The sequence below is a fragment of the Puma concolor genome, chromosome B2 (assembly GCF_028749965.1).
Source record: "Puma concolor isolate L17-30 chromosome B2, mPumCon1.1.hap2, whole genome shotgun sequence".
NCBI lineage: Eukaryota > Metazoa > Chordata > Mammalia > Carnivora > Felidae > Puma > Puma concolor.
In genome coordinates, this window is record NC_141671.1 from 42654553 (window position 1) to 42677960 (window position 23408).

At 52.6% G+C, this 23408-nt stretch overlaps 1 long non-coding RNA gene across 1 annotated transcript; it reads right to left on the reverse strand.

The window, feature by feature from the left end:
- Nucleotides 1–8379: 8379 nt before the first annotated feature.
- LOC147580959 (uncharacterized) lies at nt 8380–9386 on the reverse strand. Its single transcript, XR_015250803.1, has 3 exons — nt 9288–9386; nt 8583–8739; nt 8380–8468 (listed from the first exon to the last, which is right to left on the reverse strand). It is a non-coding gene; the product is annotated as an uncharacterized LOC147580959 (long non-coding RNA).
- Between the last annotated feature and the right edge of the window lie 14022 nt (nt 9387–23408).

A 23408-nucleotide genomic window follows, 5' to 3' on the forward strand; every position in this document is an offset into this window, starting at 1 on the left:
AGAAACAGTCTATAAATCTGTCAGTAGAAAGATACGTAAAACGTGAGGGGGCATCTGATCCAGCTTGGCTGAATCTGGGGTCTTCTCTTGACCTGACCTCTTGGTAGCCCCATAAAGAATGGGCAGGAGAAGACAGAACAGGGACGGGGGGAGGTTGAAGTAGATGGTCCAGGCGGAAGGGATGGTATGAGCAAAGGTATGAGAGGGGACTCAGGTGCATAGGGGTGAGGGATATTGACAGGAGAGGGGCAGGGTTAGCTTACAGGGAGTCTGCAATGCCAAGAGGCTCTGGCCTGCCGGGGATGAGCAGCATTTGAGGGGTTTTAAAAGGAGCACCCCAGCAGTGTGTCAGGCAGGAGGCAGGGAGGCCCAAAGGAGGCTGTTGCACCCCTCTAGGGGGAGGTGCTGAGGGGGTGGTGGTGACTTCTGCCTCTCCTGGCTACATTGTGAGGAAGACAGAAGGCAAGGCCCCTGACCCACAGAGCTTTTGGTCTAGCAGCCACGCATCACACCTGCCGGCTTTTCCATTGGTTAACACAGAATCCACACCATAGCCCCGTGAGATAGAGGCTCTTGTCATCCCAAGTGAATATTTGCTGGAGCCTTCTAAACTGGCCTCCCAATTCTCCTCTCGCCACCGCCCCCCCCCCCCTTAAGTTGATTCTCACACAACAGCCAAAGTGAGCCTGTTAAACTGTGAGCCAAATCATGTCACCATTTGGCTCAAAACTCTGCAGAGACTCTATTTTACTCAGAGGAAAAAACAAAAGTTTACACAACAGCCTGAAAAGGCCCTGTACTCTCCGGGCAGCCTCTACCTCCCTGCCTCTCTGACTTCTGATCTGCCTTGGTCACTCAGCTCAACTACACTGGCCTCTCTGTTCCTCAGACTGCAGGCCCTCTCCCACCTCAGGGTCTTTGCACAGGCTGTCCCCTTTTCTTGGTGCACTCTTCTAGTTGGGGCAACGCGTGGCTCTCTTACTTTCAGTCTTGTTACCTTTTCAGTGAGGCTGCCTTGACCACTGCGTTTACAATCAACACCCCTTCCTCACTCTGCACTTGGATGCTCCTTTTCGCCATCCCTTCTTTTTTCTTACAGCGTGTGCCATCTTCTCGCTTACTCTAGAATTGAGAGGTCTAGTAGAACTGTAACGTGAGCCACATGTGTAATTTGAAATTTTCTAGGAGCCAGATTTAAAAAGTTAAAAAGAAACAGGTGAAATTAATTAAAAAAAACAAACCCTTTTTTTAGGGCATTTATTTTTTGAGAGAGAGAGAGAGAGAGAGAGAGAGCAGGGGAGGGGCAGAGAGAATCCTAAGCAGGCTCTGCACTGGCAGCTTAGAGCCCGATGTGGGGCTCGAACCCACGAGGACATGTCCTGAGCCGAAATCAAGAGTCAGACACTCAACTGACTGAGCCACAGGCACCCCCAGGAGAAATTAATTTTAATAATATATTTTACTTAACCCCAACATATCTAAAAATACCATTCCAACATTTAATCAATATAAAAATTATTAAGGAGAGATTTCACTTTTGTGTGGTACAAAATCTCTGAATCTGCTGTGTATTTTGTTCTTATCACACACCGCAGTTGGGAACAGCCGCATTTCAAGGGCTCAATATACACATGTGGCTAGTGGCTGCCATTTTGGACCACATGGCTCTAAAATTTACTTTCTCTTTTGTCTGCTTCCCCCCTGACCCCCCGCCACTCCCACTGGAATGCAGGCCACTCGAGGGCAGAGACTTTTGTCTGTTTTGTTCATCATTGTACCTCCAGCACCTAGAACAGTGCCTGGAACATAATTCATCCTCAGTTCACGTTTTTCAAGTGACTGCAAAACTGAGGCCTGGTGACTGAGGGTTTCATACCAAGGCTGTGGAGGTGAGTGAGGCCAGCAATGGTGGGGGTGGTTGGTGGAGGGGCTGACAGGTAGAGACGTGAACAGGGCTGGGCAAGGAGGGGACTCAGAATAGGTGGTAGGGATTAGGGACAAAGGCCTGTTGGTCAATGCCAGGCACTGTTTCCTCCTTTTAGCCACCCTGGAGATGGGGCTCATTATTTCTGCTTGGCAGATGGGAAGTAGGAGTCTCAGAGAAGGTAAATAACATGCCCGAATTTATGCACAGCCAGTAAATGGTCAAGCCAGAATTTAAACCAGCTTTCCTGACTCCAATTCTAGTGCTCTTTCCACCACACCATGGTTGCCCCAGGCTAAGGCAGAGCATCAACAAATAAAAATGAATCGTCTAGACTGAATACAAACAGCCAGAAGAAAAGTGGGACAGGGGGAGGATGTGGTGGTGGCCAAACCCAGGCTGAAATCCAGAGTTCCCCAAGTGTGGTAAGGCAAGGCAAGGCAAGAGATGTCTCTAGGGGCTGGGGCTTGTCATTGGAAGATCCGAAACCTAAGCACGAAAGAAATTGCAACATGCAGCCTTGGAGGAGAGAAGCAGTCTTTAAATAGACTATGGGGAAAAGAAGGATAAAATGAAAATACTGCATCCCTGGTTGTATAAGACCTGCTCATCCCCCACCCCAGAGGAAGGCCCAGTGCCAAGCTATCCCTGCTCATCTCCCCCTCGGGATTCACACCCTCCCCTCTGGCCTGACCACTTTTTTCCCTGGACATATACACTGCTCCTTCTCAACTCTGATCTGCCCAGCCTGAGTCCCTTTTCCTTTTTCCTAAGCAGTGACAGACCCTGGCCATAGCCCCAAAGGCCTTTGGAGTACTTGCTTCTCCAAGGAACCTCCAGCCTACCCACTTCCCTCCTGCAAGGAAGCTGGGTAGATTTATACAGACCTTGGTGATTCTGCATCAGTTTCATGTTAAGACCATTATGGTGGCCTGTGTGCAAACATGGCTGCCAACTGTTCTTCCCATCCCTGTGCACACGTGTCGCTCCTCCCATCAAGAAGTAGAGTCTATTTTCCTCCTTTGAATCTGGGCTGGCCGTATGACTTGCTTTGACTAGGAGGATGTGCCGAAAGAGCTGTTCTTGGACTTTTAGCCCTAGACTTTCAGGGACATTACAGTTTCCATTTTGTCCTCTTGGAAGGCAGCCGCCATGTTGTAAGGAAGCCCAACTACCATGTTGGAGAAAAAGGCCATGCAGGGAGACAGAGAGAGGCTGAGGCAGGAATGCTTCCCAGCTATTCCAACCACCCCAGGCTGAGGCACCAGACATATGAGCGAGGTCATTTTGGATTCTCTAGGCTTAAGGGAGCTGCTCTTGCCAACAACCATCTGTTGCCCAAATGTACACAGTTGTGAACAAATACATGGACTGTTGCTGTTTCAAGCTGTGAAGTTTTGGGATGGGTGTTACCTAGCGATTATAAATCATCCAACTAAACCATCACATCCTAGTGCTTGGACCTTTGTCCGTTCCTATCCATAGGGTTTTATTGGTATGTGTGATGGTCTCAGGGGGTAGAGCAAGGTTCAAGAAAGGAGGGATGTAGATATAACAGAATCAGAGACCAGGGGTCTGCCCTGGTAGGAAGTCTGGTGGGAAGAGTCAGGACAAGTGCTGCCCCAGGCAGGACAAAGTATTGTCCAATTTTGGGGGTGAGGAGAGCAAGTCAGTTCTAATGAGATCTCACCGGGAGAAAGTGGGCCTCATCTACAGCATGAGGGGAGAGGCTAGAGGATAAGAACAGGCTGAGAGAGAAGCATGAGGAATTTGAAGGAAAAACCTGTGGCATCTTTTCCTTCCCTTCCCTCCTTTCTCCCTCCCATCCTCAAGCATTTACGGAATACCAGGCATATGTGCTGTGCCTGGTATAGAATGACCTCTCTTTCACTAGGGGTGGCTTTAGCATAACACCAGCCTAGAGATTGGGGGTGGAGGAGGTGATCCTTGAGAGGCCCTGCAGGGCTGGACTCAGAATTGTTGGGAGAGAGACAACTCAGCCACATCCACGGGACATCATCCATCAGGACTCGGGAAATACGGGAGGGGAGGGAAGGAATCAGTAAATATTTATAATATTTATAATCTGCCTGGAAAGGGAAAATGCAAGGCAAAGATAGGACCTGGCTGAGCATCTGCAGAGGAAGGGATGGAAGCCAATCGGAAGGGGGAAGAGCTCGAATGGCGGGGAGCAGTCGTTCAACGGCAAAGGAACCATCAGGCCTTGGAGCCTATGGAAGGAGGGCGGGGCCTGGGTCTCCTCAGGACAAGAGGGCTGAGATCTGAAACAGATTTTAAAAAGTCGTTTTTGCCTTTTTTTTTTTTTTTGAAAGTTTATTTATTTATTTTGAGACAGAGAGGAAGGGAGGGAGGGAGAGCACAAATGGGCAGGGAGAGAGAGAGAGAGAGAGAGAGAGAGAGAGAATCCCAAGCAGGCTCCATGCTGTCAGTGCAGAACCCGACCCGGGCTCAAACTCACGAGACTGTGAGATCATGACCTGAGGTAAAATCAAGAGTTGGACACTCAACCGACTGAGCCATCCCGGTGCCCCAGTTGTATTTGCCTTTGATGGTGGCGGGGTGGAAGGGGGGTAGCCTATTAATGAAAGAAGTAAAGTACTGCCCTGAGGTAGCTCCCAGTCTGAGGGGGTGACATGGCCCTTGCCCTCAGGTTGTGCCCTGTCCTCACAGAGCTTCCGGTCTGAGGGAGGAGACAGAAGCCCTTCCAGCAGATGTTTCGTTGTCGATTAAGATGGAAACCACTCTCAAGAAGGCACTCCCTTGCCTTCATCTGGCCTGGTAGATGTTTGGAATCACCGGGTATCCGTGTCTGAGGAGCTCTTTTCAGGGCCTGAACCCTTCTCCTTCTCTCTTCTCCCAACACACATTTACAATCCCGCAAGGCTTCTCTTCCCATTTGTTAAGAGGCGAGCATAGCTCACCAGCCTGGGCCCTGACACACATCCCCTGTCAGCCTCTGGGTCTGGCTCCAAGTGGGACAGAAGCCAGCATGTGTCCTCCTCCTGGGGCCCTGCTTGTCTCCTCTGCTGGGGAGGTCTGAGAACCCCATTCACCACCTCCTCAGGCTGCAGGGAGACAGTGTCCCTGTTCCCCACCCTGTTTACAGCTATGCCATCATCGTAGGACTGGAAGTCTCTTGAGGCAACGGAGTGATGGTCTGTGAGGCCCTGCCTGGTGCCTCTGCAGAGCCCATCTGGGTTGCCCTGAGCCCCACCAAGACTTTGGACAGATCTAGGTTAGAATCCTGTGTCTGCCACTGGCTAAATTTCTTCTCTGGGCCTTAACTTTCTCTTCTCTAAGATGGGGACAATCACACCAGCATTGTGAGGTGGTGTTGATGTGTGAAAGCTAATATAGTGCTCAAGGTTGTGCTCAAAGCCGGTCTTTCTAATTATGCTGTTATGTCTAGTCCCCACGTCAATGCCCTTTTCTTCTCTGAGTTCCTACTTTGGTATAATTTGGTTGTTTTTCTCCCTCCTCACTTTTAAAATTTTAAACTGAAATCCCATAGCTGGGGTTTATACCGATCTTTGTTAAGTTTAGGGCCTTCCTGTCTCTCTGAGGAGTGAGGCAAGCCAGGGCAGATTCAGCCCAGAGCCCAGGAGTGGAGAAGCTGGGTTGTCCTGAGGGGAGGGAGGGTGTGGAGAGAGACCTTCTGGCCAGGGATGATGCCCTGTGGCTCCAAAACCAGGGCCAGGCACAAGGTGGGCATGCCATGAGTATTTGAGAAGTTAATGAGCCAATGAACAGGACCAGAGCACAAGGCCATTCTCGCCCTGTCCCCCCAAACACACCAAGAGCCTCCAGTCTGAAAGAGGACGCCTTGTGTCCACCCTTCTCTACACAGCTGGGCTTTGGGCAGAAAACCTGGAGGCCTGAGGCAGGGCTGCCTGGGCCGGCTTCTCTCAAACCGTTCCCAGCTTACATCTGAGGGGTCCACAGTGGAGGAGACTCTCGGGGGTCCATCTCAGAAGCACCCCAAGATTACAGTCCTGTTGTTCCAGGATCTTTGGGGGACAAGGTTTGTGGTACAGGTATGGGGAAAGATCTCTGGGATTGGGGCAGGGAGAGGAAGGCTTTCCCTGGGACTCTCAGAGCTGGAAGCTTCCATTTCCCAAGGAGGCCGCAGGAGGATGTCTTCTGGGGAAATATTCAGGGAGAGGGTTCGAGGCTCTTTTTGCCTCTGACAAGGAACCTGCATCCCCACTCTAGTTCCCTCTGCTCCCTTCCCTTAGGCTTCCCTCCCAGCGAATCCACCCTTACTCCCCTTCAGAAAGGGAGAGGGTGGCTGGGCCTGCCTTTAGGGCGTGCTGAGGCTAGGATCGGTGGGGGAAGGCCTTCCGCTGGCAGGACACCCTCGAGGCATCCTCTCACCCAGGGCTAGACAGGTCTTCCTCCACACAAGCACATCCACAAGCTCGCACACATGCAAGTGTGACAGGGGTCACCCCTCCCAGTCACGGGGCGGCCGCCTGGTTGGGTAAGGGCTCCCAGGGCAGGGGCTGTGAGGCCCAGCTGAGGGATCTGGCTTCTCAGGATGAGCCCCTGTGGGGCTGGGGGGTGGAGGGGGGGGGTGCTGACCTGGCTCTAATTCTGTGACCCAGAGCTGTCCTGTGGGAGCGACTGACTATTCTGCAATAGTCACCTCATGGATATTAATAACCCTCTATCTGGCAGCCACAGAATTGATAACGCCTGGTCACTTCTGGTCCTGCCTGGCCTGACCGCCTGGGTTCAAATCCCAGCTGCTAATTCTGGGTCCCCGCTGTCCAAAACCCAAACCTAAAACACAGCTCCAACCCTGACAGCCTCTAAATCGTGTCACAGGGCAAAATTACCTTTTTGAGCCTTAGTCGTTGTCTGTTAAACAGGTACCATGACTTGGGGCGCCTGGGTGGCTCAGTCGGTTGGGCTTCCGACTTCGGCCCAGGTCATGATCTCGCGGTTCGTGAGTTCGAGCCCCATGTCGGGCTCTGTGCTGACAGCTCAGAGCCTGGAGCCTGCTTTGGATTCTGTGTCTCCTCTCTCTCTGACCCTCCCCCATTCATGCTCTGTCTCAAAAATAAATAAACATTAAATAAAAATTAAAAAACAAAAACCGGTACCATTACACCTAAGGATCAGAGAACTGTGATCCCTGGGGGAAGGGTGAGTGACTGGCATGTTGTGAGTGCCCAGAAAAGGTCGTCAGTTGTCACTATCGTGACTGGGCACAGGGTGGTGGGAAGAGAGCATTGGGATCCAACAGAGCCTGGCTCCGCTTTTCCCATCAGTAGCATTTTCTGGCTATCTGACCCCGGGCAAGTCACTGACCTCTCTGGGCCTCATTGTCTCTACCTGTGAAATGGGCACGATACTACCTTTCTCCCAGCTGTTAATGTGGATTAAGTTAGATAAGGTAATATAAAGTGATTACCACTTAAGGGGGGGCTCAATAAATACAGTACTTGTTGAATGAAAGAATGAACATGAATCACACCGCTCTGTCAGGGTCCCAAAGGGGTGGGACAGATTCTCCGTCATCAGCCCGGGTGCTCCCTGAGGAAGGGGGTGCAACTTCTGGGCTTGCTTCCTTGAGGCTCATCTACAGAACCCAACGAGGCTCAGCATTTCAGATGATTTATTCCCTTGGTCCGTATGGAATGCGGAAACAGCCCGTGTAGAAACCCACAAGGGAAGACAGAAACAGCTTTTCCTTTCCTCTTAGTAACGGGGGACAAGCAGGGCCTGGGACCCAGCCCTTAGCTCTGCTCCCGGGCCTGGGAGAGGGGATGTTTGTGCCCGCAGAGGTTATGAGAGCATCAGGGCATGCCTTCCTGGTGAGGCCAGTGGGCTCACCCCCTTTCCTTCTGGCTGTGGCTGCTTCAGCCACACCCTTGGCACTGCCCAACTCTAGCGGCCATACTAAAAGCCCAAACTGTGGGGGAGGGAGGCGTGTTGGGGGCTGCAGGGAGGAAGGAGGGCAGAAGAGACATGAGCGGGGGGGGGGGGGGGGGGGGGTTGGGGGGGTGGGGAAGAGCTCAGCTTGATGCTGGTAAAACCCTCCCCCAGGCCCCATGACTTCAGAGAAACTGCCCACAGATGCCGGTGGTGTGCCTGGCCCAGCCGTTGGTTTGCCTGGCCCAGCCGTTGGTTTGTGCCTAAAAGGAAGTTTCCCCGAAGACTCTCTTATCTCAACCGGCCTGGTGCAGCTGCCGAGAAGGAACGAAGGAAACAATTTGCTCCCTGGCCCATCACCACATGCCCACTCCAAAGGCTCTTCCTGGCTTTCTGTGTCCCCGCCACACTTCTGAGGGAGGGAGGGGAGGCGGCTACTCAAGCTGGGGGTGTTTACGGGTCTGAGGGCTGCCGGGTCTGAGGGCTGCCTGCTGGCGGCTGAGAAGGTTCTAAGGGACTCTCGTTTCTGCCCCACCCCCCCTCCCGCCGAACAGTACCGGGTACCTGGAGACCTCAGCTTCTCCTGCTGTCCGTTAGTCCTACATGGGCCTCCTGGTCAGCCTGGCCCTTTCATGCCACGTCAGTCCTGGATGTGGGGTTGCCCGACACAGCAGATAAAAACACAGGACGCTCAGTTAAATCTTCATTGTCTGAAATTCAAATCCAACTGAGCATCCTGTACTTAGTCTGGCAACCCTACCTGAAAGGAGTGGCTGGAAACTTCCCCCTAGGTAATTCCTTCAGGTGCTTTGATGTTTCTCTCCTTCCTCCTCATCCTTCTTGTGGCTTTGCCAGTGAGGTTCCCGGTGTAGACACTGCATTTGGGTCCCTGTTCTGGAGATGTCCATAATTTCTACCTGCAGAAAGCCATGTGAAACAAATCAGGAGCTGTCTGAGGGCAGAGGCAGGGCCCTCCTCAGACTAGGGGCTCCCTGAGAGGGAGGGGCTTTGTGTCACCACTCCCCGCCCCCCCCCGCCCCCAGCCCCATCAGACTGGGAGCCTCTGTTTCTCCTCCCCATCATGATTGGGACCATTCTCTGGAGGAACTGAAACTGACCCCCAGGCCTGACCCTTTCCGTAGGCTCAATAGAGTCTTGAGTGCTGGGGCCTAGGGGAGTCCTAGCAGAGCCCGTTACTCAGCAAACCTCCATCTCCTCTCTTCTGATGGTCCGCCAGTGGTAATCCTCTCCCCCGGCCTTGTTTTTGCAGGCAGTGGTCTCAAGAAATCCCCAGGATCTGGAAGCTTACAGTGGAAATTCTGCTGTGGGAGCCTACTGAGCTCTGGCTGGGGCCAGGTCACAGAGCAGCCCTGCGACCTTGGGCAGGCTCTGGTTCCTCTTAGGGCCTCAATGTCTCTACAGGTACAATGGCAAGGTATTGCATACAGGTATCTAGCCTGCTGACCTTGGAGTAGTGTTTTCCAAACTGCAAACTGTGATCTGTCGGTGGGACATGAGGTCATTTTAGTGGTTTGCAACCAGTATTATGCTTTTTCTTAAATCTGAAAGAGAACAGAGGGGCACCTGTGTGGCTCAGTAGGTTAAGCATCTGGCTCTTGATTTCGGCTCAGGTCATGATTTTGAGTTTCATGAGACTGAGCCCCACATTGGGCTCTGTGTTGACAGCACAGAATTTGCTTGGGATTCTCTCTCTCTCCCTCTCTCCCTGCCCCTCCCCCGTGCTCCCCCCCACCACCTCTCTCTTTCAAAATAAATAAATTTAAGAAAAAAGAATTAAAAAAATGCAGACAGGCTTGCACGCAGTAAGGGTAGATATTGTTTGTTGAAACTCTTGAAATATGTGTGTTCGTATGTGTTCAGGGGTCACAGTGTAGGATGTATTTTTTCCCGTGGGTTATGGTAAAACAAAATGTCGGGAAGACAGTACCTTAGAAGGTATTGTGACAGAAGGTGGCAAGGGCAGTTGGAGACCCTGAAGTGGGTGTCTGCTACTTTTCTACCTCCTGGCTGCCAGATTGGCTGGCCACCCCCTCTCTGGGCTCTCTTTCACTCTCCTGGGCGGCCGTCGTCCTGCTGGCGTCTGTGGGCCCAGACCCACGCTCCCCAGAGACCAGGTCATCTCCCGGCTGAGAGCCCTCAGGGGCCTGATCTGGTCCCCTGGCCAATGCCACAGAAGAAGGTACTGGGATCCTCAGCCTGCCCAGCTGTCTGTCTCTGCCCAACAGTAATACTGTATTGGGAAACCGAAGCTCTGGCCAAATGGAGAAACACTGCTCCCTCCCTAGCTTTCCCAACTTCCCTCCACCCTACCAGGCCTAACACTCATTAACCCCTTCCTGGGGACTGGGGGAGGGGCCTTCTTCAGGGGTGGTGGGGTCTGGGTGGGTGGACAGGACAGAGAGGGTGAGGGCCTGGGGACCCTCTGCTGTGCTGACAAATCTCTGGCTTTCTGAAACTCACGGCTCTGTCTTTCCTCTGGGGAATAATATCCAGGTGTGACCCATATTCTGGGGGAGAATTTGAGGATGAAACAGGAGGAAGTTGGGAAAGACCTGGCAGATTGCTAGGATGTTATATCCCTGCTTGCCTCTATCTCTGCGGGTGCTGTCATCCTGGGGGCCAACGCACCTAGGGTAAAACAGGCAGAACGGGAATAGAGCCTGGAGTTGGGTCAGGCTCAGTCAAGGAGGGGAAGATTTGGTTTGGGGGGGAAAAAAAAAAAAGGTAAAACCAAAAGCTCTTAACCTGTGGGCTTTCAGTTTGAGGGAAAGAACCATCTTGTCTCAGGTCACCGGTCTGAGGGAGGGGATACAGTCCTTCCCTCAGGGAGCCCCAGTCTGAGGGAGGAGACACATCCCTGCCCTCAGGGGGCACCAGCCTGAGGGAGGAGACACAGCCCTGCCCTCAAGGAGCCCCAGTTTGAGGGGGAGACCTAGCCCTGCCCTCAGGGAAGCCCATTTTGAGGGGGAGGCCTGTGGAAGTCTATCTCCTTGATCCTTCTCCTTAGGATGGTGGCGACAGCAGGGCCCTGGAGGCTCTGAGCTGGCTGGTTTGACAAAGAGTATGGCAGGGCATTACTATCCTTTTCCCTGCAGTGTTTGCCTGTAGCCTCAGGAGCGGTATGGTCCGGAGAATGCCAGGGAAGAGTCCTTTCCCTCGGCCATACCCACCATCACCCTGCTAGCTCTCCCCATCACTGGCTGACTACAGGTCTGAAATCACTTCATTAAATCCCTCCTTAGATTTAGGGCTAGAAGGGATGTTGGAGGTCTGTGAGTCCCAGATCAGAGGAGGAAACTGAGGCCTAAAAAAGGGAATGAATGCTTCCTGAGGTCATACAAGGAAGTAACTGCAGACCCTAACTCCCAGGCATGTGCTCTGGGCTAGATGGAGACTCTGGGGGATCTGGGTCCACTCAGCACATGCGTGAGTGGGAAGGCACTGTGACCCGTGTGTGTATGTGTGCGTGTGAAGGCGGAAGGGGTCCAGTACAAGCTGCTCTGGGTCCTCTGTGAGCAGATGGGGGTCCTCCGTGAGGGGTCTGGCTATCTCTGTCTCGGGGCAGGGAGGGCAGGGACAGGCCTGTACCAGGGACACTGGACAGGTCTTATACGTACCATCCCCATGCCAAGGCCACCCGGCCCAACCCTCTTGGGACCGAGGGCAGAGGCCGATGAGTCACAGATGACTCAGGTGCTGGAGGCCACAGCCACGCGTGGCACATGATAGCTGAGAAGAGCTGGGCCTGTTCCTGGACAGATTGGTGACCTGGGAGGCTGACACTGTGAGTCTCCTTTCCTAGAGGACACCCAGTCAGAGCTTTGAGGCTGGGCCCCTGTGGTGGGGCTCTCCTTTCCGCCTGCATCTTTGATCCACTGGCCGCCCAAGCGGTCCTCTAGGGGGACAGAGGCGGAACTGTACCGAGCTGTCTCTGCTCCCCCCGAGGTATAGGGTTAGGGTTGCTCTTAATGGGAGAGAGTTTTCCCCGCCCCTGTGGAACCAGCACTCAGCGGCGCCCTGCCCTGCCCCTGCCCTTAGACGGTCGGTGTCAGAAACTCCACAGCCTTGACCCGCCGCTTGATCCTAAGGCCTGGGCCACAGGATGAGAAAGTGTGGGGCATAGACAGCATCCCGGGTTTGGGGAGGAGCAGACTGGGGATGGGAAGTCTCGGCCTGGCAGGGCATGCCCCAGGGTCTCCGTCCACCTGAGACACCCTCCTGATTACAGGGTGAGCAGCCACGACCAGACACTGTAATCTGCTATCCTCCCTCCCGCCAAGGGCCTGTGGCAGCCTTTCCGAGTGCTTTTTTCCAACTGTTTCTTAAGAACTCTGGGAAGGGGGAAGCCCTCATCCCCATGGGGTGAGGCCAAAGATAAAAAGAGGTGAGGAGAAGAAGGAGGGAGATGAGGAGAGAGGGAGGGTCAGCGAGGGGGCGGGGGAGGAAAGAGGGAGGGAGGGAGAGAGGATGAGGAGCAGAAAGGAGGGGTGAAGGGAGAAGAGAGAGGTGCAGTTCGACAGCAGAAGGCTTTCTCGGGTTGACAGACTGAGGAAGGGGGGGAAGGGAGGATGTCCATTCTCTGTCCCTCAGACCCCGGCTTAGATGCTCTTCCTTGGAGAGACCCACTCACCTCATGGCCTCAAGCAGCAGCCTCCTCCGCCATCACTTTCTACAATTACACCCTTTAGCGAGGAAAGGGTGGCTCAGATCTTGTCACTTTGGAGCTCAAATCCCTGCGGCAGCTCCTCATTTCCCTCAGAGTAAAGCCCTCACGTGGCCCTCAAGCACCTCCATGATCCCTTCCGGGACTGGCTGCCTCTCTGATTTCCATTTCCAGCTCCTCCCCTTCCATTGCTTTAACCCCACTGGCCTCCTTACTGTCCTTCAATCAGATCTCGCCTGCTCCTGCACGAGGACCTCTGCACGACCTTTCTCCTCTGCCTGGAATGTTTTTCTCCAGATATCTACAGGACTTACTCCCTCACCATCTTTCAGGGTTTTGCTCAAGCAGCACCTTCAAAATGAATCCTCTCCTGAGCCACCTGTTTAAAATGGCAACATTACCCACCCCACCCCCCATCTCTTACCTTACCCTTTTGCCTAAACTTTGATCCCTTCCTAATGCTCTCACATTATAAAACACACTTACTTGTTATGTGCACTATGTGTTGTCGGTCTCCCCGCAGCCAACTAGAATTTAAGTTCCACGAGGGCAAGCATCTCCGTCTATTTCGTTCACTGATGTATCTCTTAAGTCCCTGGAACAGCACCCAACACATAGTAGGTGCTCATTTTATGGAGGGAGTGACTAGCACTTACCCTGTTGGAGGGACCTGTTCTCTCTGCCTCTATCACTTATCCCCACTCACCCATCAATGCCTCTGTTTATAATCTGTCCCCCCACCTGGAATAACAGTTCCATGAGAGCTGGGGCCTTGTCTACCTTCTTCCCTGGTGTGATCCTGGCACCTCTTGGGCACAGAGTAGGCACTCAGTAAATATTTGATGGAAGGGACCTGAGGTGGAGACCAGGGAGAGTAGGAAGGCAGGACAGTGACCAGGAACAGACCCCTATGGGGGGTGGGGTTGGGGGTGGGGGGGTATTCCTGCAGAAGAGGATACAGGGGTATCCATCGGTCACTCGGAGGCCCCTTAAGAATCCCCCATTCTGAGTGGGGGACATACTCATCCAGGCCTGTACACACACACACACACACACACACACACACACACACACTCCAGGATGATCACACATCTGTGTACACAGCAGAGAGGGGGAAAAAAGGCCAGAAACTGTACGGCCAGGTTGATGATGGCATCAGCCTTAACCCCTGGGGGCTTTCTGGAGGAGGTGGCCTAGTGCTAGAGTGGCACATGAGGAAGACCATCTGACAACGCCAGTCAGAAGTAGACAAGGACCATGTGGAGGAACTGGGGTGGGGTAGAAAGAGGAAGGATGTGGCCGGGGTCAGCAGAGGCCTCAGGCAGAGCTGAGGCAGGGCTGAGATGGGCTGGTCCAGACCCCAAGGGCTTAGGTTTGGGGTCCAATGGGGCCTTACAAGATACAGAGGCGGAGGAAGAGGCTGGGTTTCCCAACCAGAATCCCTAGAGGAGGAATCTGTCGCCTTTCTCTGGGGTCTGCACGAACAAGCACAGGGGAGACGGTCAGCGTCGCCCTGCAACGCAGGAGGCTCCCAAGGGGAGCTCTGGTCGCAGGGTCTAAAGCCCGTGTCTCCCTCAGAAGGTGGCACCGAGAGTGTGGTTTCGTATTTGATCCCAGCTGGTAGTTTTTTTCCAGTAAAAAGAAACTCTTGGCTTATAAAAAAGAACCGTGCTCAAATCCAAATAATTGCACTTGTGTAACATGAAAATGGGCTGAGAGGGCGAGCAAGAGTTAAAGAACCACAAACACCAGGCATGAGGCTGTCCTGCCAGCCCCACTGCTCCTCTCCTTTGGCCCGAGGGGGAGGCCTGGCCGCCTGCCGCACGGTGTGGAAAACCCAGAAGGAAAACAATTTTGAAATTCTACTTGTGATGGATACACTTCTGGCCATTTTGGCCATTTTCAGAGCCAGGCCTCTTCTTCCCCATCCTCAGTCACAACCTCCTTTGAATTCTTTAAAAGGCTCTACCTTTTGTTGTCATGTGGGCTCACTGTTATATAGCACATTAAATGGAACAGGTTTGCGAGCAAAGGACATTGAGCTTTTTTCCTGAAATATGACTGGTAACCCTTGGCTTCCCTTGTAACCTGTGACTTTCCTATACCTGTAAATGGTCCTGCCGCCCCCATGTCGCTCAGGCCCAAAGCCTGGCTTTCGTATTTGATCTCCGCTTTTGCTTTATCCCCACATTCAAATCCATCAGCAATCCTGGGGCCTGTTTGACTTCAAAAATATTTCCGTCACTTGTCCACTCTTCCCACCATCTCTCCTGGGTTTTGTGGCTTCCTTGTTCCTCTCCGGTGCCTCCAATTCTGGCTGCTCCCGGCAGCCAGGATATGCTTTGACACAACACGTGGGATCATGCTGTCTCTCTGCCTAAACCCTCCACACTCAAGCCTGCCTTCCTCACCTGCCTCCTGACCACCCCTTCCTCCTCGAGGCCCTTCTTGCCTCCTGTACACACTGATCCCTCTGTTCCTTGGACGTATCAGTTTCATGTCTGCCTTAGGGACTTTGCACTTGCTGTTCCCTCCTTCCGGAACATTCTGGCTCCACCCCTTTGCATGGATGCCTCCTCCTCACCTTTAGGACTTGGCTCAAATATCACCTCCTCCAAGAGGCTTCCCCTGAGCACCTCCTCTTGACAATATCACTTACATCCACAATTATGTCACTTTTTAGTTTCTCTGGCTAAGTTAATTTTATTTGTTTACTTGTTTCTTGTCTTTCTCCCTCTCTAGGATTCCAGGAGAGCAGGGACCTCGTCTGGGTGATTTACCACTACATGCTCATGTCTAGCGTTTCAGGTTCAATACGTATTTGTTAAATGAATGAATGAACGAACGAATGTTCCGACTCTGCCTTTGCTAAACTTGTAGGGATTTTGCAACTTCTCTTACATAGTCAGGAGCTTGGTAATCTGTGTGCACTCTCATTCCAAGGATTTTAGGCTTGCCCGGCCAATCAAGTCACAGCTCATCAACTCTTGGTGGTCCCACCCCTGCCAGCAGGGCAGAGAGCACACGGTAGGTTCTCGGGGCACACTTGTGGGACTGAGCTGGTTACCTCAGCCTGGCTCCTGTGTTGATTTTCCTGGTGACTTCCAGTAAGTCAGTATATCTTTTGTTGTTTATATTCCACGTCTGGAAAGATAAAGAGGTTTGTACAGATAGTCTCTAAGATTCTGTTTGACTTTCAAGGACCAGGATGAATTAACTAGCTTAGGGAGGTTTTGTGCATTGGGAATGGGTGAGGGTAGGGAGAGGATGTGAGCAGTTTGGAGGAGGGCTCAGACAGGACTTCCTTCCCAGGGCCTTGAGGCCTGGCTTTGGGGGACCCTTTGGCTGAGATTTGCTCCCCCAAGTTTAGGATTTGCCCTTTGTAGCTTCCTGCTTCCTTGGGGCCGTGATCATGGAAGCATGGCTTCAGGACCGTGACAGTTTCTTTTTCTAGTCTGTCACAGAGCAAACATCTCCAACCTGAGGCAAATGAACGTCTGAAATTACTCACACGGGCTTGGGGATGTGCCAATGAATGTATCTGGGGGAGGGAAAGTTATTTGCTTTTGCCTTCTCCGAGGGATCTGTGCCCCCTAAAGTTTAGGAGCCCATATTTGGAAAGCGAGGTTGACTAAGATGCATAATAGAAGGAGGAGGAGGAAGAAGAGAGAGTACCCTACTTCCTAACCTTTTCATGTCTCTTTTGGACCCGTTTCCTGCTCAGTAAGTTAGACATTTGGGAGATACTAGAGTAGCATCCAGCTTTTAGAATCATGATGCCTACTTCTATTTCGTGTACGTTATCTCATTTATTCTCTCCAAAAGCCCTGTGAAAGTGTTCCCTGTCAGCATCCCTGTTTTCCAGATGACAAGGTTTGGTGAGGTTCGGTGACTGGCCTGAGGTCACAGAGCTTGTGGGTGGCAGATCAGGCGTGGAACCCAGCTTCTGGCTCTGGGGGGTCTCCTACTGGCAGTCTGGGCCAAGGAGAGTAAGGAGAAGGGAGAAGATGAGGAGGTGGAGTAGGGAGAGGTCACTCCCAGGTGGAAATCCTTGGTTCCTTCCGTTGAATCCAGTAGGCCTCCCGGAGGAAGGGGTGTTTGGGGAGCACAGGAGCTGGGCTGTGGAGTTGGGGAGGGGAGCAACTCCCAGGCGGCTGGAAGCATCCTTTCTGGTGGGTTCTCAGGTATTTATGGCTCTTCAGATGGCTGGAATGCAGGTGTGGGTTCGCTATCGGACTTTGGGCTCCTGCTGCCGGGCTCGGGCTGGGGAGACTTTTCGGAATGTGCCCCTTGCCTTCCAAAGCCACCTTTGGCCTCACCTGCTGTTTACCCTCCTCTTCCTCCCCCTCTACCCCCACCCCCTTGGCAGCCTGAGCCGGTGCCAGGAAATTGTTGGTCAAAGGTGAGGTCACCAAGAACCCGGAGAAACAACAGGTCCTCAATAACTTTGTTTTTCTGCCTTATAAGGTTCCTGCTGTCTTGTGTCTCTTGCCCCCTTAGAAGCTCAGATTCTACTAGCAGAGTTTGGTGGGTATTTCTTCCAGACTGAGTCTTCTGAGACGTTCCCCACTCTTCCGGTTTGTGGCATGTGGTCTATATATCTGTCAGGTCAGATCTCAGACTATGTGGTCACCTGAGTTTAGAGGCCAGCTTCCTAGTGAGGCTGTGAGCTACTGGTGGGAAGGGCAGTGTTTTGTTTGTTTGTTTGTTTTACCATTGTATCCTCAAAGCCCGGCTTGTGCCAATGTCTGTTTGAACCAATATGGGTGAATGGAGGAATGAGACTAGTGTTCTGGGTCTACAATTCAGAGCTCACCTCCTCTAGGAAACCTCCTGGGATTACTTCCACCCTGCTCTTATCATCCTCTCGTTCCTACCTTTGGTCTGCCTGTCTAGCCTGTCCTGACTTCTACTCACTGTTGCTATTATTTCAGATGTATGTTCAACCACGAGCGAGCTCTGTGAAGGCAGAGACCGTGTCTTCTAATTCTCTCATGTGGCCCCCTGACCACCCCCCCAACCCCAGTGCCGCTCACACAGCAGACCACTAACCGATGCTTACTAACTAACTGGCCTGTGGGATCTGTGCCAAAAGGGGGGCCAGGAAGGTCAGATTATTTCTCAAGGTCACCCAGCTTTTGAATGAAAGAGCTTGGGCCTGTCTTGGCCCAACCTGCATATCACGACTCAGATCTGGGGCTCCTTTTGTGTGTGGCGCTGATGTTTAAAAACCATTGATATTTATTCATTTTTCACTCAAAAGATGTTTGGCCAGAGCCTTCGATGGTAGGCTCCGGTTCTCAGAGATGGAGGTGATACAGTTCCTAACCTCAAGGAGGTGAGATATTTATCAGAGCAGTCCTCGGCGCTGGAACCAAATGTTGGGGCGGTCCGAGAAAGCTTCCCCGAGGAGGCGGCACGTAGGCCCTTAAAAGATTCTTACATAACCATTCATTTGGTGTAAGCTGTTTGAGAGAGTTCTTGCCCATCTCCGTTAGCCTGTGACCCGACTGGGGGCCTGGTTCATGGAGAGGAGGAGAATGGAGGTCATATCCTGTATCAGCAACCCCTGCTCCGTCTGGAGCCACACACACAAGCTAGCAATGAGAGGGCCCGTCCCCTGCAGGCAGACATGCTGGCTCAGAGATGGGCAGAGATACTCCTGAGGCCCGGCAGTGACTCAGGGTAGAACCGGGTCCAGAATCCAAGTGTTCCGACTCCCACCGGTGCTCTCTCCCAGAGATTGCCCAGCTCCCTTTGTCTTCACTAGGCCAGTGCCTTCACTGGGCTGCACGCAGGCTCTGGGCTGGGTGCTGGGCCCAGATAGGGTGGTCCTTACCAGGGTCCCCTCCTCGCACAGTGGTCAATGGTCATCGAAAGGACGGCTCAGGCTGAGATACCTGTTGGAAGGAGGTGGGGGTATGAACGAAGCCTAGTGATTGGGGCAGAGAGGATGCCCATCAGAGAGAAGACGCCTCTCGGAGACCTGCGTGCACAGCAGAGTCCCCATGTCTCAAGAGCAGAGGGCAAACCTGTCAGAGGAAGGGAGAGGGGAAGGGACTTCCTGGCTGTGGGCCTGCCTGAGCAGGCTGCATGCAGCTCCCAGGCCGTGTTTTCCCCAGCAGCCTCAGGGCACAAAGTCCAGTGGGGTGATTTTGTCATTTCTTCCCAGGGCAGCCTTAAAGGGCCAGGACCTTCTCTTGGGGTTAATGGTTACCTGTCCAGTCACCGATAGCCCCAGATGTCAGTGTTTATGAGGATGGGTGGGAGGTGGTGACAAAGGGGTGGCCTGGGGTGACACCCGAAGAAGAGGATGGTGGTGCTTTTGAACACATCCTCTCAGGGGCTTCCTCCTCTCCTGGCTGGCCTTGGGCCATGTGTGCCTTTAAGGGCAGATGGCCCGGGGAACTTGTGAGCCCAAAAGGGAGGGTAAAGTCCAGGGTGCTGTTCCCCCCAGCTCTGGCAGAAGAGAAGTTTGGGAGAGGAAAAACCTGCTGGGCTTAGGACTCCCACTGTAGGGGTGGGGGGTCTTCTAGCCAAATGAGAAGGTAGAACACGTCTTGGAACCTTAGGAGGTCAGGCCTTGGCTAGGCAGTTCCCGGCCCCTCACCCCCAACCACCAGACGTACTCGTGTCCCACACACTCGGAAGGTACCCCAACATCACTCCATCCTGACCTGGCAACACCCCAGTCCTTCCATTCTCCATCCCTGTCCCACCCCCCAGCCTTGAGAAGCAGAATCATGAGTAATAATATTGATTATAAGGGCCACCCTTTGTTGGGCCCTGGGGATATACGTAGATTCGTTTGTCATCCTTCCAACAGCCCTGGGAGAAGGGGACAAATCTCACCCCCCACGTTAACCGGAGTGGATAAGGGAGAGCTTATGTAACGGCTTGGGATCACACAAAGAGCCAGGGGCAGAGCAGGACTCGACCCCTGGTCTGTGTTGCATCAAAGTGTTGTACTTTTTGCCACTGTGGGTGATGGGCTGCGGCCCTGCTGTTTCTCCAGCAGGCTGGCTCAGCCAAGCCTCCAGAAGACTTTCATGATTTGCCCCATCCAGCCTGGAAATGGATGGACGAATAAGCAAAACACGGTCTATACTTGCAATGGAGTATTATTCAGCCCTCCAAAGGAAGGAAGTTCTAACATACCCTACGACGTGAATAAAACTTGAGGATATTTTGCTAAGTGCACTAAGCCAGTCACAAAAAGACAAAGCCACAGGAAGAGAAGGATTGGGTCACAATAACCCCAGTTGTTAGTGCTTGCAAGGATGGGTGGGAAGTGACGGGAATCCAGTGGCCCTGAGCTCAGCTATGTTGGGTTGTCTGTCACTGCCTTGGGCTCCGTGGTTGCATGTGGCTGTGTCCTCCCTGCAGCCTGGGGGCTCCCCAGGGGCAGAGGCAGGGGCTCTGAGGGGCTGTCCTGTAGCACAAGCCTGGAGGAGGCAGGGGGATGGACAAGAAGATGACCCTCACAGGAAAGCCTGGGGCCGACAGGGCTGTCTCTACTTCTGAGAAGCCTTCACCTCAAGCTCGCTCTTTCCTACTCACGGTTCCCAGAGCTCTTCATGAACCCTTTCGTCTTTTCTCAGGCATTGAAATCTAATGACTTCCACCAGATTCCTGCCTGTGGCTTTTAACCGTTAGCGTCTGGCTCAGAGACCGCAGGCCGGCAGGCAGCCTGTCCTTTCTCAAGCCCTTTGCACCCGCAGTATGGGCACGGCAGAGCAAGTTCCATTAACCCCACTAGACAGATGAGGACACTGAGCCCCGGAGCGAGGAAGTGACGCGGCCGGAACCTCGCCGGGGCCTGGTGGCAGAGACCAGGCCTTGCCTCACTCAGCTTCCCCCCTGTGTGGCCTCTCGCTGCCTCGGCACCGGCCCTGCCTCAGGGAACTTTCTCATCTTAGCCTCGCCAGCTTTGGAGTTACACTTGGCCTCGGATTCTTTTCCTTAATTTTTGTTTATTGTGGGAAAGTACACTTAACATAAAATTGACTGTCTTGACCACTCTAAAGCGTACGATTCGTTGACACGAAGTACATTCGTATCGTTGCGCCACCATCACCACCGTCCTTCTCGGGAGCTCTTTCGTCTTTTCCAACTGCAGTTGGGCGCCCATGAAACACCAGCGCCCCTTGTCCCCTGCCCCCGCTGCCCCCAGCCCTTGGCAACCGCCATTCTACTTCCTGTCTCTATGAATTGGACTACTGTAGGTACCTCAGGGAAGTGGAATCATACGGTATTTGTCATTAAAATTTTTTTATTTGAGAGAGAGAGAGAGAGCAGGGGGGAGGGGGAGAGATAGAGGAAGAAAGAACTAAAAATTTTTTTTTTTAACGTTTATTCATTTTTTTGGAGAGAGAGAGTGAGAGTGAGTGGGGGAGGGGAAGAGAGAGGGCGAGAATCTCTTCTTTAAATTTTTTTTTAACGTTTATTCATTTTTTTTTTTTTTTTTTGAGAGAGACAGAGCATGAGTAGGGGAGGGGCAGAGAGAGAGGGAGACCCAGAATCTGAAGCAGGCTCCAGGCTCTGAGCTGTCAGTACAGAACCCGACTTGGGGCTTAAACTCATGGACCGTGAAATCATGACCTGAGCCGAAGAAGTCTGATGCTTAACCGACTGAGCCACCCAGGCACCCCTCATTTTTTTTTTTTTTTTATCGATAGCTGTTATCCTGATGGGTGTGAGGAGGTACCTCACTGTAGTTTTGATGAGCATTTCCCTGAGGATGACTGATGTTGAGCATCTTTTCATGTGCTTATTGACCATCTGGATGTCTTCTTTGGGGAAATGTCTCTTCAAGTCCTTTACCCATTTTTGAATTGGGTTATTTTGTTGTTGTTGTTGTTGTTGTTGTTGTTGTTGTTGTTGAGTTTGGGGAGTTCTCTATATATTCCAGATATCAATCCCTTATCAGATATCAGATATGTGACTTACAAATATTTTCTCCCATTCTGTCGGTGGCCATTTTACTCTGTTGACAGTGTCTTTTGAGGCACCAAAGATTTTTTTTTTAAGTTTATTTATTTAACCAATCTCTACACCCAAAGTGGGGCTTGAACTCACAACCCCAAGGTCAAGAACCACATGCTCTAACGACTGAGCCCACCAGGCACCCTGATGCACAAAAGATTGTAAGTTTCACAAGTGACCCTTGTTCTTGAGGCTGTCATGCTTGGTGCTGGCTCCTTCGCTTGGGGTTCCAGAGTGTTCCATACCTATTTCTCCCTGCGTTGACGGCCACACTACCTGGCTGACCTCACCCACCAACCAGAGAGCTCCCTAGGGGTCAGGCCCCAGCCTGGCTGAGGTCGGCCTGGCCAGCACCAGCAGAGGGCCTACCCACAGCAAGTGCTCTGTGTGTGTCTGGTGAAAGGGTGAGGATAATCTGTCGTGACACATGATTTGGGATGGAGGTGGCATGGTGGGAGATGAGGGGCTCCCGGGGCCATGGAGAATGGCTGTGAGGTGGCCATCCAGGAGGGGGGAGCAAGATGGCAGTGAGCACAGACTCTGGGCCTCGTTCAAATCCTCCTCTTGGCCGTGCAGCCTTGGGCAGGTTACTTAACCCTTCTAGGCCTCGATTTCTTTGCCGTCTTTGAAATGGGAGTCATAACAGTATCTAGCTTAGAAGGTTAGTTATGAGAATCAGATGACTCATAAAACACTTAGAATAGGGCTTAACATATCATAAACATGATACAGGTACTGGGTCTTATTATTACTTTATTATAGTCTCAGGTCTTTGAGGTCAGAGAACACATTCCCTACGTCTCTGTGGCTCTAGCACCTAGCACAGTATCCAGTGCAGAACTGGTACTCGGTCGCTATTTGTTAATTGAATGAATTTAAGTGTCTTTTGTCGACCAGGCAGTCCTTCTTTACTCTACCCTCGTTTTCTCTTGCTGCGGTTCCCCCGCATGTTTAGTCCTGTTCTCCATCGTTCTGCTTCACAGTTGGGGCTTAGTCTCCTCCCACCCTGCCACAAGAGGTAAAAAAGCTGGTTCCCGACCCTTAATAAAGGGATCCTGAGGCTGGGCTAGGACAGGGCCTGGGCGGGCTGGGGTGGCTGGTCAAGAGGGGCTGCGGCTAGAGGAAGGTTCCCACTCCCCGTTTTCTTCCACCTCCATATCCCCTTGCCCCAAGTCACAGAATCATGGATTTTCAATTCTGTTTTTCTCCCACAGAAGGGCCTGGACCATTCTGCACCTGCTCTTATGGTCCTGTTGGCTGCCTGGTTCTCTGGAACCAGGGGATCAGGGAGAAGACTCTTAGGCATTCTGAATGGGTGTTGGCCGTGTCTCCTTCCAGACATTCTCTGATATGACTCTTTTGATGATCTCCTAGGCATTTTTTTTAAGTTTATTTATTTATTTTGAGAGAGAGAGAGAGAGAGAGAGAGAGAATGAGGGAAGGGCAGAGAGAGGGGGAGAGAGAGAATCCCAAGCAGGCTCCACACTGGGTGGAGCCAATATCAAGGGTTGGACACTCAACTGGCTGAGCCAGCAGGTGCCTCTCCTCGGCATCGATGTTACTCCCAGAGGCCCCCTGAAGCCAAGCCTTGGAGGGAGGGTGGAGAACCATCCCTGATACCTGGGACCCATCCCTCAGTCCAGTGGCCATGAGGCAGGCTCCTCTGTGGCCTGTCCCACTGCCCTCCATTCATAGGCACCGATGCCATGGTCAGCTGCGCCCGAGGGGTGCCAGGCCCCCATGGACCCGGGCAGTCAGCTGTGCGCTCGGCCCAGGGTTCAATCCTCCCTGGGTTCCTGATGTCTCAAGTCCCCTGACGTCACTTCAGATCCTGTGACTTGCCCCGCCTCGCTCAAGAGGGACCTTGTCCCTGAAGACTTTGGCCTTTCTTTGGATGTCGATGGGCAGTGTGGCAGG